General features: G+C 47.3%; 1 protein-coding gene across 14 annotated transcripts in view; it reads right to left on the minus strand.

The window, feature by feature from the left end:
- The window catches only part of Rimbp2 (RIMS binding protein 2), a 195,857-nt gene that overhangs the window by 131,481 nt on the left and 51,225 nt on the right, over positions 1–13,151 (minus strand). The window contains exon 2 of one of the 14 annotated variants that reach the window (XM_006504289.4): positions 8,343–8,454. The exons of the other annotated variants lie outside the window; for them this stretch is intronic. The gene's annotated coding sequence lies outside the window, so the exon portion shown is untranslated. The remainder of the gene's footprint in view (positions 1–8,342; positions 8,455–13,151) is intronic. 14 annotated transcript variants of the gene reach the window in all.

Genomic DNA, 13,151 nt, shown 5'->3' on the forward strand with positions numbered 1-13,151 from the left:
AATACACACAGCAGTCCTTTCCTCTCTCACAGACACTGACAGACACCTTCGGAGACACTGAATAGCCAGCTGATACCACGCTTCCCAGAGCCAGGGTCTCCCTTACCTGGGGAATTTATATCAAAGTGGAGATTGGCAACCACATTGGCCTGCTCCCCTTCTCAGTCTCCCGCCTGGGAATCAGAGAGCCTCACTGCAGGCATCTACTATGAAACCCTTATCCTCCGAAAAGTAGAAGAGACCCTCCCCCTTTTTATCACGAAGGTCCTGATTTCTCTCCTCAGAGCCCTGACCACGCTGCTGTTCCATCTAAAGTGCTAATGCTTCTTTGATACACTGCCTCAGTGTCCCTCGTGAACCCATCTCTGAGACCTTCCAATGGGAGGAGCTTAGTTGTCTCTACGGATAATGACCTGGAGTTAGGGTCAACCATTAGGAAGACTTGCAAGGGCAGATGGACCTGAGTTAAGTATGCAGTGTGGTTCTCCTGGGAGGCTCCCAGGTCCCCAGAGCAATTTTACAGCTGCTAGGGGTAACTGTGTTCTCCCCCACCCCAGTCTGTCTGTCCATGTCTAAGAAGCCCTCATCTCTGCCACCTGTAGCCCCTCAGGGAGCCCCCTATTGTATTCCTTCCTGTTGAATGTCATCAACACAAAGTCCTTAGAGACAGTAGGCTAAAATGTCACTTGGTGTTAATTACCCTTCTTAAATAATGCATAGAGACAGTGAGGCCCAGAAGCAGAGCTCCACAGTTGTTGAGGGATAAGGCCTCTAGGCTAGAGGATGATCCAGCCACGCCCACCAAGCAGCCTCTCAGTTCTCCAAGCTATTGCTTAGGGCATGGCAAGCTCCCTACTGAGAGCCTGACTCTGATGCCCCCTAGCAGATTTCCCAGGTACCTGACATCTGCCAAACTCACTTTCATACGGAGGTTTACAGACCCCAAGTTACCATACTCTGAGCATCAAAGGACTAAAGTGGCTGTACATCCCCCCACCCTTACTATGGATACAACCCAGCTACAATGCACCCTTTGCCATCACTTCCCATGCATCACTTCCACTCCTGGCCCAGGATGCAGGACCCTCTCCCTGCACCACCTGGGAACCAGGCACAGCCTGGCTGCTGACCTGTGCTATTTGGCTACTCACTAACCACGTGACATGACCCCACCCCCCCTCCTCTGAGACCCATAGGAAGGGACTTCCACTCTGCCTTGTAGGACAGAGATGTCCTTAGAGCACCACCAGGCTGCTGTCTGTCTGTCTGTCTGTCTGTCTAAGCAAGCTATAGGGAGCAAGCCAGTAAGCAGCACCCCTCTGTAGCCTCTGCATCAGCTCCTGCCTCCAGGTTCCTACACTGCACGAGTTCCTGCCCTTGCTGCTTTCGATGATGAACTGTTCCATGGAACTGTGAAGGAAACAGACACTTTCCTCCCCGAGCAGCTTTGGCCATGGCGTTTCCATGTAGCAACAGTAACCCTAACAAAGACGTCGTCCTATAGGATCACACAGCTCCTGGATCCTTGGGAGTGGTCTGGTACCCTCCTCTAGCCCAAGGTGGATGCCTGAGTTGAGTCAGGCTCCTTTGAATGTCATCCTTGAGCAGCAGGACCCACAGACAGAAAGTCATGGGGCAGCCCATACTGCAGGGCCACCCTGAGAGTCCTGTGCTGCCAGGGCTCTCTATATTTTTAAGGCTTTTCTGGTGCTTGTCCTTGTCCTCCTGGATTCTTCAACAAGTTCCCCTTTGTAAGACGGAGAGCTAGGGGCTTGCAAGAGGGCTCAGCAGGTAAGGAGGTTTGTGGTCTAGCCTGGCAACTTAAGTTTGATCCCTGGGTATGTACTATGGATGGAAAGAACCAGCTCCCACAAGTTATCCTCTGACCTCCATACAAAAGCCACAGTGTATACACACACACACACACACACACACACACACAGAGAGAGTAAATAAATAAATAAATAAATAAATAAACAAGAGAGAAAGCAACAGAGGAGCCCCTGCCCACCTGCCTGTGGCAGCAGCCCTAGGAAGTGCGGCCTCTCTGGTTTGAAAGATGGTCTTACACACTGACTCTGACTCCCCTGAGCATGGACCCAGGCAAAAGGTCCTTTGAAAGATGCCTGCTAAAATTGGGACTACCATCTCCTGAGGGACAAGTGTGGAGACCATGCAGTGATGGTATCTTTCTCCCACTCATCAACAGACAGTGTGACAATGTGCCAGGCCTGTATGCAAAGTACCTTATTAAGAGCTCTAATTAAAACTAAAGCCAGCCTAAAGGGAAAGGAGTTTGCTTTTCCAAGACAGTCTTTGAGCTCCTGGATCACACCATTCCTGTACCAGAGAACTTCCACCTCAGTTAAAGAGGTCAATTCACTCTCACCCCTACTGCCCTTACCTGTGGGACTTTTGAGCTAGTTTTCCACCTCTACCCAGCCAGAGCCCTTAACATTAGTGACATCACTGTGTTGGGACTCCAGACACCTAAAAATATGCCACCGTGTCTTCAACCTTATTTCTCTAGTCTACAGAACGAACAAGAACAAGTCAGTCATTGGTGGCCTGGGATCTGGATTGGCAAGAACACATGGCAAACAAGTGACATCAAGATCTTTGGGGGCTGGAGATGTGGCTCGGTTGGTAGAGTATGTGCCTGGCACTAGACACACAAAGCCCTGGATTCCATCCAGCACCACATAAAACCGGATGTGGCAGTACACACCTGTAATCCTAGCACTTGGCAGTGGAGGAAAGAGAATTGGGCCTTCAAGGACAGCCTGGGGTAAGGTGGGAGTGACTGGGTGGGTGGGTAGGTGGGAGAGCACCCTCTTAGAGGCAAATGAGAGGGGGCATGCAATGGGGGGGGCTACAGAGGGGAGGCTGGGAAGGGGAACAACATTTGAAATGTAAATATAATAACCAAAGAAGGAAGGAAGGAAGGAAGGAAGGAAGGAAAGGAAAGGAAAGGAAAGGAAAGGAAAGGAAAGGAAAGGAAAGGAAAGGAAAGGAAAGGAAAGGAAAGGAAAGGAAAGGAAAGGAAAGGAAAGGAAAGGAAAGAAAAGGGAGGGAGGGAGGGAGGGAAAAGGAAAGGAAAAGGAAAGGAAAAAGAAAGGGAAAGGAAAAGGGAAAGGAAAAAGGAAAGGGAAAGGAAAAAGGAAAGGAAAAGGGAAAGGAAAAAGGAAAGGGAAAGGAAAAGGGAAAGGGAAAGGAAAAAGGAAAGGAAAAGGGGAAGGAAAAAGGAAAGGAAAAAGGAAAAGAAAAAGGAAAGGAGAGGAAAGGAATAGTAACACCAGAAAGTATACCTTTAAGCACCACCTGCCCAAGGACCAGGTAACTTCCTGGAATGCTGGGAGTTGTAGTTCTTGGAAAATAACAAAGCCTCATGAGAGTGTCAGGGGCCTCTCAGCTGGAGGTTCCAGGGAGTAGTCCTGACCAAACCCCATCTTGGTCAGTATTTAGTTAAAAGCTTGCTTTAAGTTAGCTCAGTGGTGGACGTGGTTTCTCTCCAGCGAGACTCGGGGTTCACATAAGCAGGCTGAGCAAGCCTGATGGGCAAGCCAGTAAGCAGCAGCCCTCCATGGCCTTCTCATCAGCACTGGCCTCCAAGCTCCTGCCCTGCCTGAGTTCCAGTCCTGACTCCATTCAAGGATGAACAGCAATGTGAAAACGTAAGCCAAATAAACCCTTTCCTCCCCAGTTTGCTTTTTGGTCACAGTGTTTCATCGCAGTAATAGAAACCCGGACTAAGAGCCGGGCGGTGATGGCACACGCTTTTAATCCTAGCACTTGGGAGGTAGAGGCAGGTGGATTTCTGAGTTCGAGGCCAGCCTGGTCTACAAAGTGAGTTCCAGGACAGCCAGGGCTACACAGAGAAACCCTGTCTAGAGAAAAAAAAAAAAAGAAAAGAAAAGAAAGAAAGAAAGAAAGAAAGAAAGAAAGAAAGAAAGAAAGAAAGAAAGAAAGAAAGAAAGAAACCTGGACTAAGATGGTCTGCCTCCCTCCTCCCCTCTTTCTTTCATTCTTTGCAGCCTTTGAGACAAACACAGAGCCATCAGCACCCCAGGCCTGTAAGCCAGACAACCTCACGTACTTCCTGCTGGGAAGTCACAAACAATCCGCCTGGGGCCAAACACTGTCTCAGATGTGGACACAGCCGCCCCACGTTGTCTTGCCTACTTAAGAAGAAGAAGTAAACAAAATCAGATTTGAAATGGATAATTGCTTTAGCCAGGAAGAATAATAGCATAAAGAGCCACTTAAACCAGACATTCCTGCCCAAACTACATTATGATCAGACCAGATCAGAGTTCTCTACCAAACCGCCCACCATGAAGCCCAGCCTAGCTTGGTGGTCCTTTGTGCCTCAAGAATTATCAAGAAGCGGCCACCATATGCCAAGCGACCCACGGCATCAGAGGTTCCATCTCTGACAGCAGAGAGAACAGGGTCCCTACTTCTCAGACATGGCTCCCTGAGTTTTCCCACTGTTAACTGCCATTTCTTTTAATGAGATACATACATGGAAAGAGGAAACTTTGGATGCAATCACTGGATAGTGTGCTAGTTAGGACCCCCACACACACACACTCCATTCATGTGTATGTGTGCGTGTTCAAGGCCCAGGCTGGCCTTGAACTTATCATCTAGCCCTTCCTTCCCTCATAATCCTCCTTCCTCCATCTCCTAAGAAGGTTAAGATTTTTTTTTCTAACAAATAATCCTACAGTCGTGTCTTTCCCCATCCCCCACCCCACTCCCACACAGCCACAGTTATTCACACCCCTCACAGTTCAAAAACATTAAGTGGAAAATTCAAGAAAGAGTAAGTTTTATTATTATAACGCTACACTGCGGTATACTGTTACTGCAGTCCCACTCTATCCACTTTATGCTAACACTGTGCATTGATCTCTCACTGTGCCTTATTGACTGATGTGTTTGGGTGCTGGGGATCAAATCCAGGGACACTGAGCTGGGGCTGGGCTCCAGTTACCCATTCATAAATTAAGTTTTGCCTTGGCCCAGCAGAAAACAAAGTATCTGTAGGGTTCAGAATTCTGTGGCAACCCCCCTCTCTGAGGGGGGTGTCTCAGAACACATCCCCATGAGAGACGGTGTTATATTTTTTTCCCACTAATACAATAGGAGGCTTGTTCATTGCTGTTGTTTCTTCTGTTAACCTGCAGAACATTGCAGAAAATATCAGGGTGGGGGTGGGGATGTATATACATAGTGGCTTCACCAAACAGAAAACTCAAATTCTCTAGAGACAGAAGAGATGCTCTCTCTGTGTCTCTCTTTTTCTCTCTCTCTCCATTCCCTTCCCTTTCTCCATCCCTCTCTCCCTTCTTCTCTCCATCCTTCCTCGTCTTCTTCTCTCTCTCCCCAAAACTCAACACTTGGATCTAGTTTCTGCTAGCAGAGCATCAAGCAGACAGTGGTTGTCTACCAAGCCGGGAGGCAGGCCCTATATAGCTCATCTAGCAGGATAAACTAACAGATGGTGCACCTCAAGGTTCTCAAGGCACAGGGCTCAGGGTGGCAGGAGGCAGAGGGGGGCATTTCCTGCCAGGATCAGAGATCCCTATCTCAATAAATATTTACCCAGCTCCTGTAATAGGCACCAGTAGGTGCTGTTAGACCCTGTAAAGCACACACCCAAGCAAGAACCTGAGTGGTTAACCTTCACCCATTTTATAATCCAGCACCAACCATGTGCATATGAACCATGTGAAGTTGGGAATCACAACTTCAGCAAAGAAATATCAAAGTCTAATTGTGGTAGTCAGTGGGATTCAAGATGGGGAAGCTATCCAGGAGCATTTAACATTTATTTCATACGCCTCTGTAAAACGTGATTTCTTTTTCTTTTCTGGTGCATCTGTTGCCTTTGCAATAAGACAGGGTAAATTATTTAAAGCTGCAGGCACACAGTGCACTCCTGTGAAAGAGATGCGGGTGCCATAACTTTTCTAACTCAGTCAGACCCGTGAATAAATGTTTTAACGTTTTTCTTCAACTCACCAGGGACCCCTGATCTCTGAAGGAAAGTTTCCAACAATGTTCACAGTCATGGTCTTTACAAACTTATTAAAAAAAAAAAAAAAACTCTGCCCCTGAGAGCTTAACACCTAATGATCATGAAGGCATGCTTACGGTGGCAGACTAGGATATCCCTCAGGGCTGAGGCTCCCGACCCTTCAGTCAAATGAACATCCTCTCTCTGAGTCTCTCGGTCAATAGTTTTGAAATTCTGGAGACTATCTTCCTACTTTCCCTCCATGGTTAAGTAATTCAAATGTTCTGTACCCTTCAAAAGTAAGGGAAAAGCTAATTTTAGATGCGGTTCTTAGTGATGTGTGCTCAGTTCAAGTCAGTTCAAGTCGCAGACTTGGGGTCGGAGGAAAACCACGAGGGGAAGAAAAGGGTGCAGGAGGAAGAAGGAGAAGCCATCCTGGGTTAGGTGAGCCATAAAAATGTGGCCCTGAGGACTGGCCAGATGGAGATCAGAGCAGCCCAGGTGGAACATAGTAAGTAATCACTCAGGGTTATCAATAGGAACACTGATTCTAATAGCATAGAGGGCAGATATCTGCCCAGCTCTTGTGCTGTGTAAAGCTTATTGTAAATATAAAGGCTGTGTGTGTGTGTGTGTGTGTTTCATCTGGGAACTAAAGGGTCAAAGGTGGGGTAGAAACCCCGGGTTGGGATTAAAAGTTTATACAACAGACACACTTAGAGGAAAAAAGCATGCAGAAATTATGACACACCACCTCTTTCAGCCAAGCCAGGTCCTCCTCCGCAGCATTCTTCATGACTCTTTCTGGTGTTTTAGGACAAACCCCTGCTCATTCTAAATGATATCTACCATGCAGTCCATTTGATACCACTAAATTTTGTGGTATTTTCCAGGCAGCTCCCTCTTTTGAGGATGATACCGTTACTTTCGGTGAGGATTTGTGGCTGTCTCGTGATGGAAGCCAAATGATTGCCAAGCACATATCCTATATCTAAAATAGCTGAGCGAGGTATATATGGACCCCTTCTTACTCCCTGTAGGGCAATAGAAGTCAGAGAATTGGGTGTGAATCCAAGCATATGGAACACATACTGTCTGGATCCTTTCCTCTATAACATTGGCATCACCATCAATCTCATTGCTATCATCACTATTAATATCATCATCATCATCAATATCATCACTGATACCACCATCAGGATCATCACCATCATCACATTAATATCATTAGCAGCAGCAGCATGACCATCAATATCATCACCGTCATCAGCAGCATCACCATCAATATCACCATTAATATCATCACCATCATTGCTATCACCACCAATATCACCAGTGTCGTCACTACTGATATCACTATCGATATCTCCGCCATTAACAGCATCATAATCATGCACGCCATCACAATCATCCTCATATTGCCACCATCGCCACCGCCATCACCATCCCAGGAAGGTAACCATCTACACTGTGTTCACCATGGAATATCATCGCCTCTTCTGACATCCTGTTGCTTTGGAGTCCGAGGCTCACCGCCCCACCATTTGATTCTGCCAGAGCCTCACCCCGTTCCCTGCATAGCCAAGTTCTGTGCCATGCTTTCTGCTTCATATCCCAAATACAAATGCAACAACTATGGCAGCCACTACCTGGCAGGCAGTTGCAGGTTGAAAGCCTGAGGCAGCGGACACAACTGCCACTTTACCTCTTCACTCCCTTTCTTGGGCACAGTGTGAACTTCCCTGCATCCAGGCCACACCTCTCTCTGCCTGGGAAGCCTCAAACCAAAGGCCATCCAAACAAAATCGCTTTTCTTCTGAACTACTTTGCATGCTTCAGTGACTCCAGAGTAAGGCAATCAGGACTGACTTCAGGGAGGACCAGAAGATCCATTTCCTATGTCTTCTCACTCGTTAAGAGGAACACCATCCCCCAACGCACCGAGGTCATGCTTGTCTGAATGCTCCTTGCGCCACATTGACTTGTAAGAACACTCAAGAGTACAGGGTGGTGTAAAGAAATGCAAAATGTGATTTACAATCACCATTCTAACCTAGAGTTTGAAGTCCTAGAAAACTGGTCTGTCTACCTCTCTCTGATAAGTGCTCCTAACAGACTGTCCCCCATGTTATCTGACCTCAGGACCTTTGCACAGCCACCTCTCAAGAGCATGGGCCACCCTCCCAAACCAAAGACATACAACTGACACTCAATAAACCTGTCTTGACTAAACTGCTGCACTGTGAAGACCAGACACAGCCCTTATATGGCACAGGAAGGAAGAACAGAGCTTCCAAAGGGCCAGAGGGCCACTTACCACCAATCTCTACAGCTATGTCCCTGTCTCTGGACACAGTGAAGTCTTCCCAGTGTTGGGTCTAATCAAATCGTCTTTAGCACCTGTGGTCTTCAGGTATGGCGGGTCATTTCTAAAGAGCAGGAAAGAGCACACGTGAGCTTCTGCAGGCAGAAGTGGCTCCATGTTGCTTGCACCTTCCTCCATACCCGAGGGGCAAAGGAGTCAGGGGTGACGCTACTCCATCAAGGCCAGCTGAAAGTGTAGCCTGACTCACAGCCTTCCCAGCCTGGAACTTTCTGTATCATCATCCAAACTTGCTGGTCAGCAACTATGAGAAATAATATAGTCCTGACATAGAACTTTCCTGGAGGGTCTCATCTAGATCAGGCTGGTTTGAACTCGCTCTGCATCCAAGGATGCCCTTGATCTTTTGGTCTCCTTGCCTCCACTTCCCAAGAACTAGGATGACAGGTGTGTGCCTCCCAGCCCAGCATATATATGATGTCCAGAAACCAGGGTCTCCTGCATGCTACACAGTTTTCCAACTGAGCCACATCCTTAGCCACCACCCCCAAGCCCCATGACCATCCATTAGTTCTCCAAGTCCTAGACTCTGCAAGATCAAGGTATTTAGGGCTTCCTCTAGTTTGCTTTTCCTTAACTGTGACTTAAAAAAAAAAATGACCAAGGGCAACTTTGGAAAGGGGTTGTCTAACTCACACTTTCTAGTCTCAGTCCAACTGAGAATGACCCCTAAAGGCTCATATGTTTGAATGCTTGGTCCTCAATTGGTAGAACTATTTGGGAAGGATTAGGAGGTGTGGTCTTGTTAAAAGAGGTGTGTCAACTGAGATGGGCTTTGAAGTTTCTGAAGCCCATACCATTCCCAGTTAGCTCTTCCCTGCCTCTCTGCCCTACATGGATCAGATGTAAGCTCTCAGCTACTGCTCCAGCACCATGCCTGCCTGCTGCCATCTTCCTTACCATAACTGCCATAGACTCTAACCCTCTGAAACAATAAGCCCCAAATAACCATTTTCTCCTATTATCTACCTTAGTTATACTGTCTTATCACAAAAATAAAGGAGTAACTAAGACACCAATATTGGGGAAAATCACAGCAGGATCTCAAGCAAGAACTGAAGGAGAAGCCACAGGGGAACTCTGCTTACTGGCTTGATCACAACTTCAGACTCAGCTAGCTTTCCTGTACAGCATAGTTCCGACTCTGCCTAGGGATGGTACTGCCCACAGTGGGCCCCCACACACATCAATCACCCATCAAAATCGTCTCTGGTAGACATGGCCACAATCCAATCTGATATTCTTCAGTTGAGACCTCCTCCTCCTACTTGACTCTATGTTATGTCAAGCTGATAAAAACTAGCCAGCCCTGGGCTCATTACCTAGACTGAGCTGAAGACAAGTCAACGTGGGAGCCCTGCCCCTTGCCCTTATTATCAAGGCACGGCTGATGACTTACTTCACCATCCAGAAAGTATCTCCATAGGCCAAATTAATGCATAAAAATCAAAGGCTAAATGAACACACAGGAGGGAACGAACACTTGGTACCATCAGGTACCAAAGAACAGAAATGAATTCCCGAGTATTGTCTGTGACCAAAAGGCCACCTTGCACTGACCTTCGGATTAGAACCTTCATAACTCAGGAGAAGCTGGGATGTTACAGGTCCAGAGTCCAGTCATAACTTACCTAGGGACATCTTTAGTCCCCTTATAAATAGGCACTTATTACCTACCCATATCATGGCCATCATCAAGAAATCCTTTCCTTCTACCAATCAAAAGGCTAAGAGGTGACATCAGATAGTGACACCTGAGTCCTACGGCAGAGGTTGCAAGGCTTTGATGTAAACCTTGGATGCTTCCAACAATGAATGTGAAAAGTGACTCGCTTTCTGACTTCGTTACTATAAAACCTTCACGAAACACTTAGCATGCACCAAGTACTTTAGGGTAACCCGAGTCTTTGCTCCCAGGCTGCAGGCTCTCCTATGTGGCTCGAGAATAAACTATCCCTTGTCCTCTTTGAGGTGAGAGTTGTGCTTCCGTGCTCACACCCCCAGATCCTCTGACTGAGACGAAGTACGAGACATTGCTTCTTTTCCCTTTTATTGTGCTAAAACAAGATTTTTTTCCAGTTCTCTAGAGTCAAGGGGATAAGGTGACAACTTGAATGGCCCTGGGTTTTTATCACAAGGCTCACAAGTGACACAGGCAGAAATTATAGCAGGGTAAGTGACTGAAGAACAAAGCCAGGCAGGCTTCCTCTGAAGGCTTCAGAATCGAAAACCCAGTCTGCATGGCCGAAATTCAATTCATTTCAATTAAGCAAGCGTCTACCACGCACCTCTGCCCTGCCTGGCAGTCCTTGAGACCAGTGGTAAATGAGAGCTTGTCCTTTCAGGACTCGGGGTTGGTGGGAAAGGTGGAACATTCACGTACCATCTCAACTCGAGCTAGAATCTAATAAGATTAGGAGGACGTGCAAAAGGATGTGCCGGAAGGCCGTCTAGACAGGAGAGCGAGGCTTGCTTTCTGGCCATATTTAATGAGAGTGCTCCGGATGTAGAGAGAACAGTCAGAGGCCAAGAGGTCACCTTATTAGAAACAAAGAAACAAATCTGCCTGTGGGCGTTCCTCCCAGCTCTGAAGGTGTCGTGTATCCCCACATGAACTTCACGGCGTACGAGACTGAAAATACCAACTTCATTAAAGACTAATCCAGAGTAAAAGGTCTCACTCACTACCATAGCCCCAGAAGGTCCTGCCACTCCCGGCCAGCCATCTAGACTGAGGCCACCTCTGACATCTGCTAAGCTGTTTAGACTTCTCTCCAGGATCAAGCAGCGCCCCTCAGATTGACTCTGCATTAAAACCAAACCTCCCATAAAAATAACCCAAACCAACAGGAAAGCTTAAAACTCAAATTTCAATGATGTGACCCAATGCGGGGAGAGATGAATGCCGTCCCTGGGACCCATATAGTGGAAGGAGAGAACCAACTCCTGAAAGCTGTCCTCTGACCTCCACAAGCTATCCGAAGCAGAAGTAAGTGTGTGTGTGTGTGTGTGTGTGTGTGTGTGTGTGTGTGTGTGTGGTGTGCTCACAAAAGATCATTCCAGCTAGGCTTGTTGACTTTTGATGTTCCCCAACAGAAGGGAGGGTCCTGGGACTCTCACCTGAATATCCAGCCACTCTGCCTAATCTATATGTGATTCTGCCCTAATTGTATATGGTCTCAAGGAAAAGCTAGAGGATCTAAGGGAAGTTTTAAGGAGGGGAGTGGGCATAGTGTAAGCAATAAGTATTAATAAGTGAATGGAAGACAATTACAATGAGAAGTGATATATAACTCCAGGAAAAATTATTTAGGAGTCACGGGCTATGAGACAGGGTTTCTCTGAGTAGCCCTGGCTGTCATGGAACTCATTCTATAGACCAGGCTGGCCTTGAACTCAGAGATTCACCTGCCTCTGCCTCCCAAGTGCTGGATTTAAAGGTGTGCACCACCACCATGTGCCAGAGCTGTACAATGAACTGCAGTGCCTGCCTGGCTGGGTCTATAGGTAACGTGTCACATGATAACTGCTATGAGGCTAACTGTTGCCTTGAGCAAGATAGCCACTCAGGCAGGTGTGTAGGATATGGGGCAAATGGCTAATTCCTCATCTCTGAAAGGGCTTCCCGACCTCACCATGCCTACATTTGAGGCAGGTAACTCTCAGAGTAGATGACCGAGCAGTTACCCTAAAACCAGATGCTGCCAGCTCTCCCTCGCACGCTTCCAGGTTATCCCCTGAAAGGCAAAACTGTTCTTGCCAGCAAACCACTCATCTAGCATAACACAAGGTGCTATTTTTCATTTATGATGTTTAGTCAAAAAATAGCAGTATAGGGCCCGAGAGATGACTCTGCAGTTAAGAGCACTTGTTGCTCTTTCAAGGGACCAGGGTTCGCTTCCCAGAACTCACATTTCAAAAGTTGGGGGGTGGACGGGGCGTGGGAGGATGAATATGGGACATAGTGAACACTTGTAATGCCTGTACTGGAGAGACAGAGACAAGCCGAGAGGTTTATGAATTCTGAGGGCCACCTATGGTCGCCCTCTGGCTTCTACAAATACACACATGAGCAATTAATAATAATAATGATGATGATGATGATGATACACTATTTTAAGTGCAAGGCAGGGGTGATGGCTCACCAAAGAAAATGTGAGAACCAGAGTTTGGATCCCCAAAACCCACATACATGTTTATAGCCCACCTGTAATTCCAGCACACTGGAGCTTGGGATCCCTAGAGCAAGCCAGCTACCGAGCTGGGTTTAATTCCCTAAACCTGCAAGGTTTACTGTTCCTATTTTGGCCTCACGCCTTCCTCAAAATGTAAGATGGGGTTCAGTCAAGAAAGACAACCAACAGCAATGTCTGGCCTTGAAATGTACGCCACAGATGCAGGTGCTCCTCCACACATGCACACACACCACAATACACACACAGCACACACATCCAACAATGCATACATAGACTATAGTGCACTCACAACTCATATACACACACACCACAATGCACGCACAACACACAAGCGCACACACCACACATGCACATACAACACACATGAGCACATACTACAATGCACACACAATACAACACACACACACAAGAATATGCATCAAGGTGCAGCCCTCCAGTGTGACCCTCTGCCTGGCAGAAATGTGTCAGGATGTCATCTGACAGTACAGGGGAACGCTAGGGCCAAAAAGGGGTGGGTGGGTAGGGGAGTAGGGGGGTGGGTATGGGG

Source organism: Mus musculus, chromosome 5 (assembly GCF_000001635.26).
Source record: "Mus musculus strain C57BL/6J chromosome 5, GRCm38.p6 C57BL/6J".
NCBI classification, from domain to species: domain Eukaryota; kingdom Metazoa; phylum Chordata; class Mammalia; order Rodentia; family Muridae; genus Mus; species Mus musculus.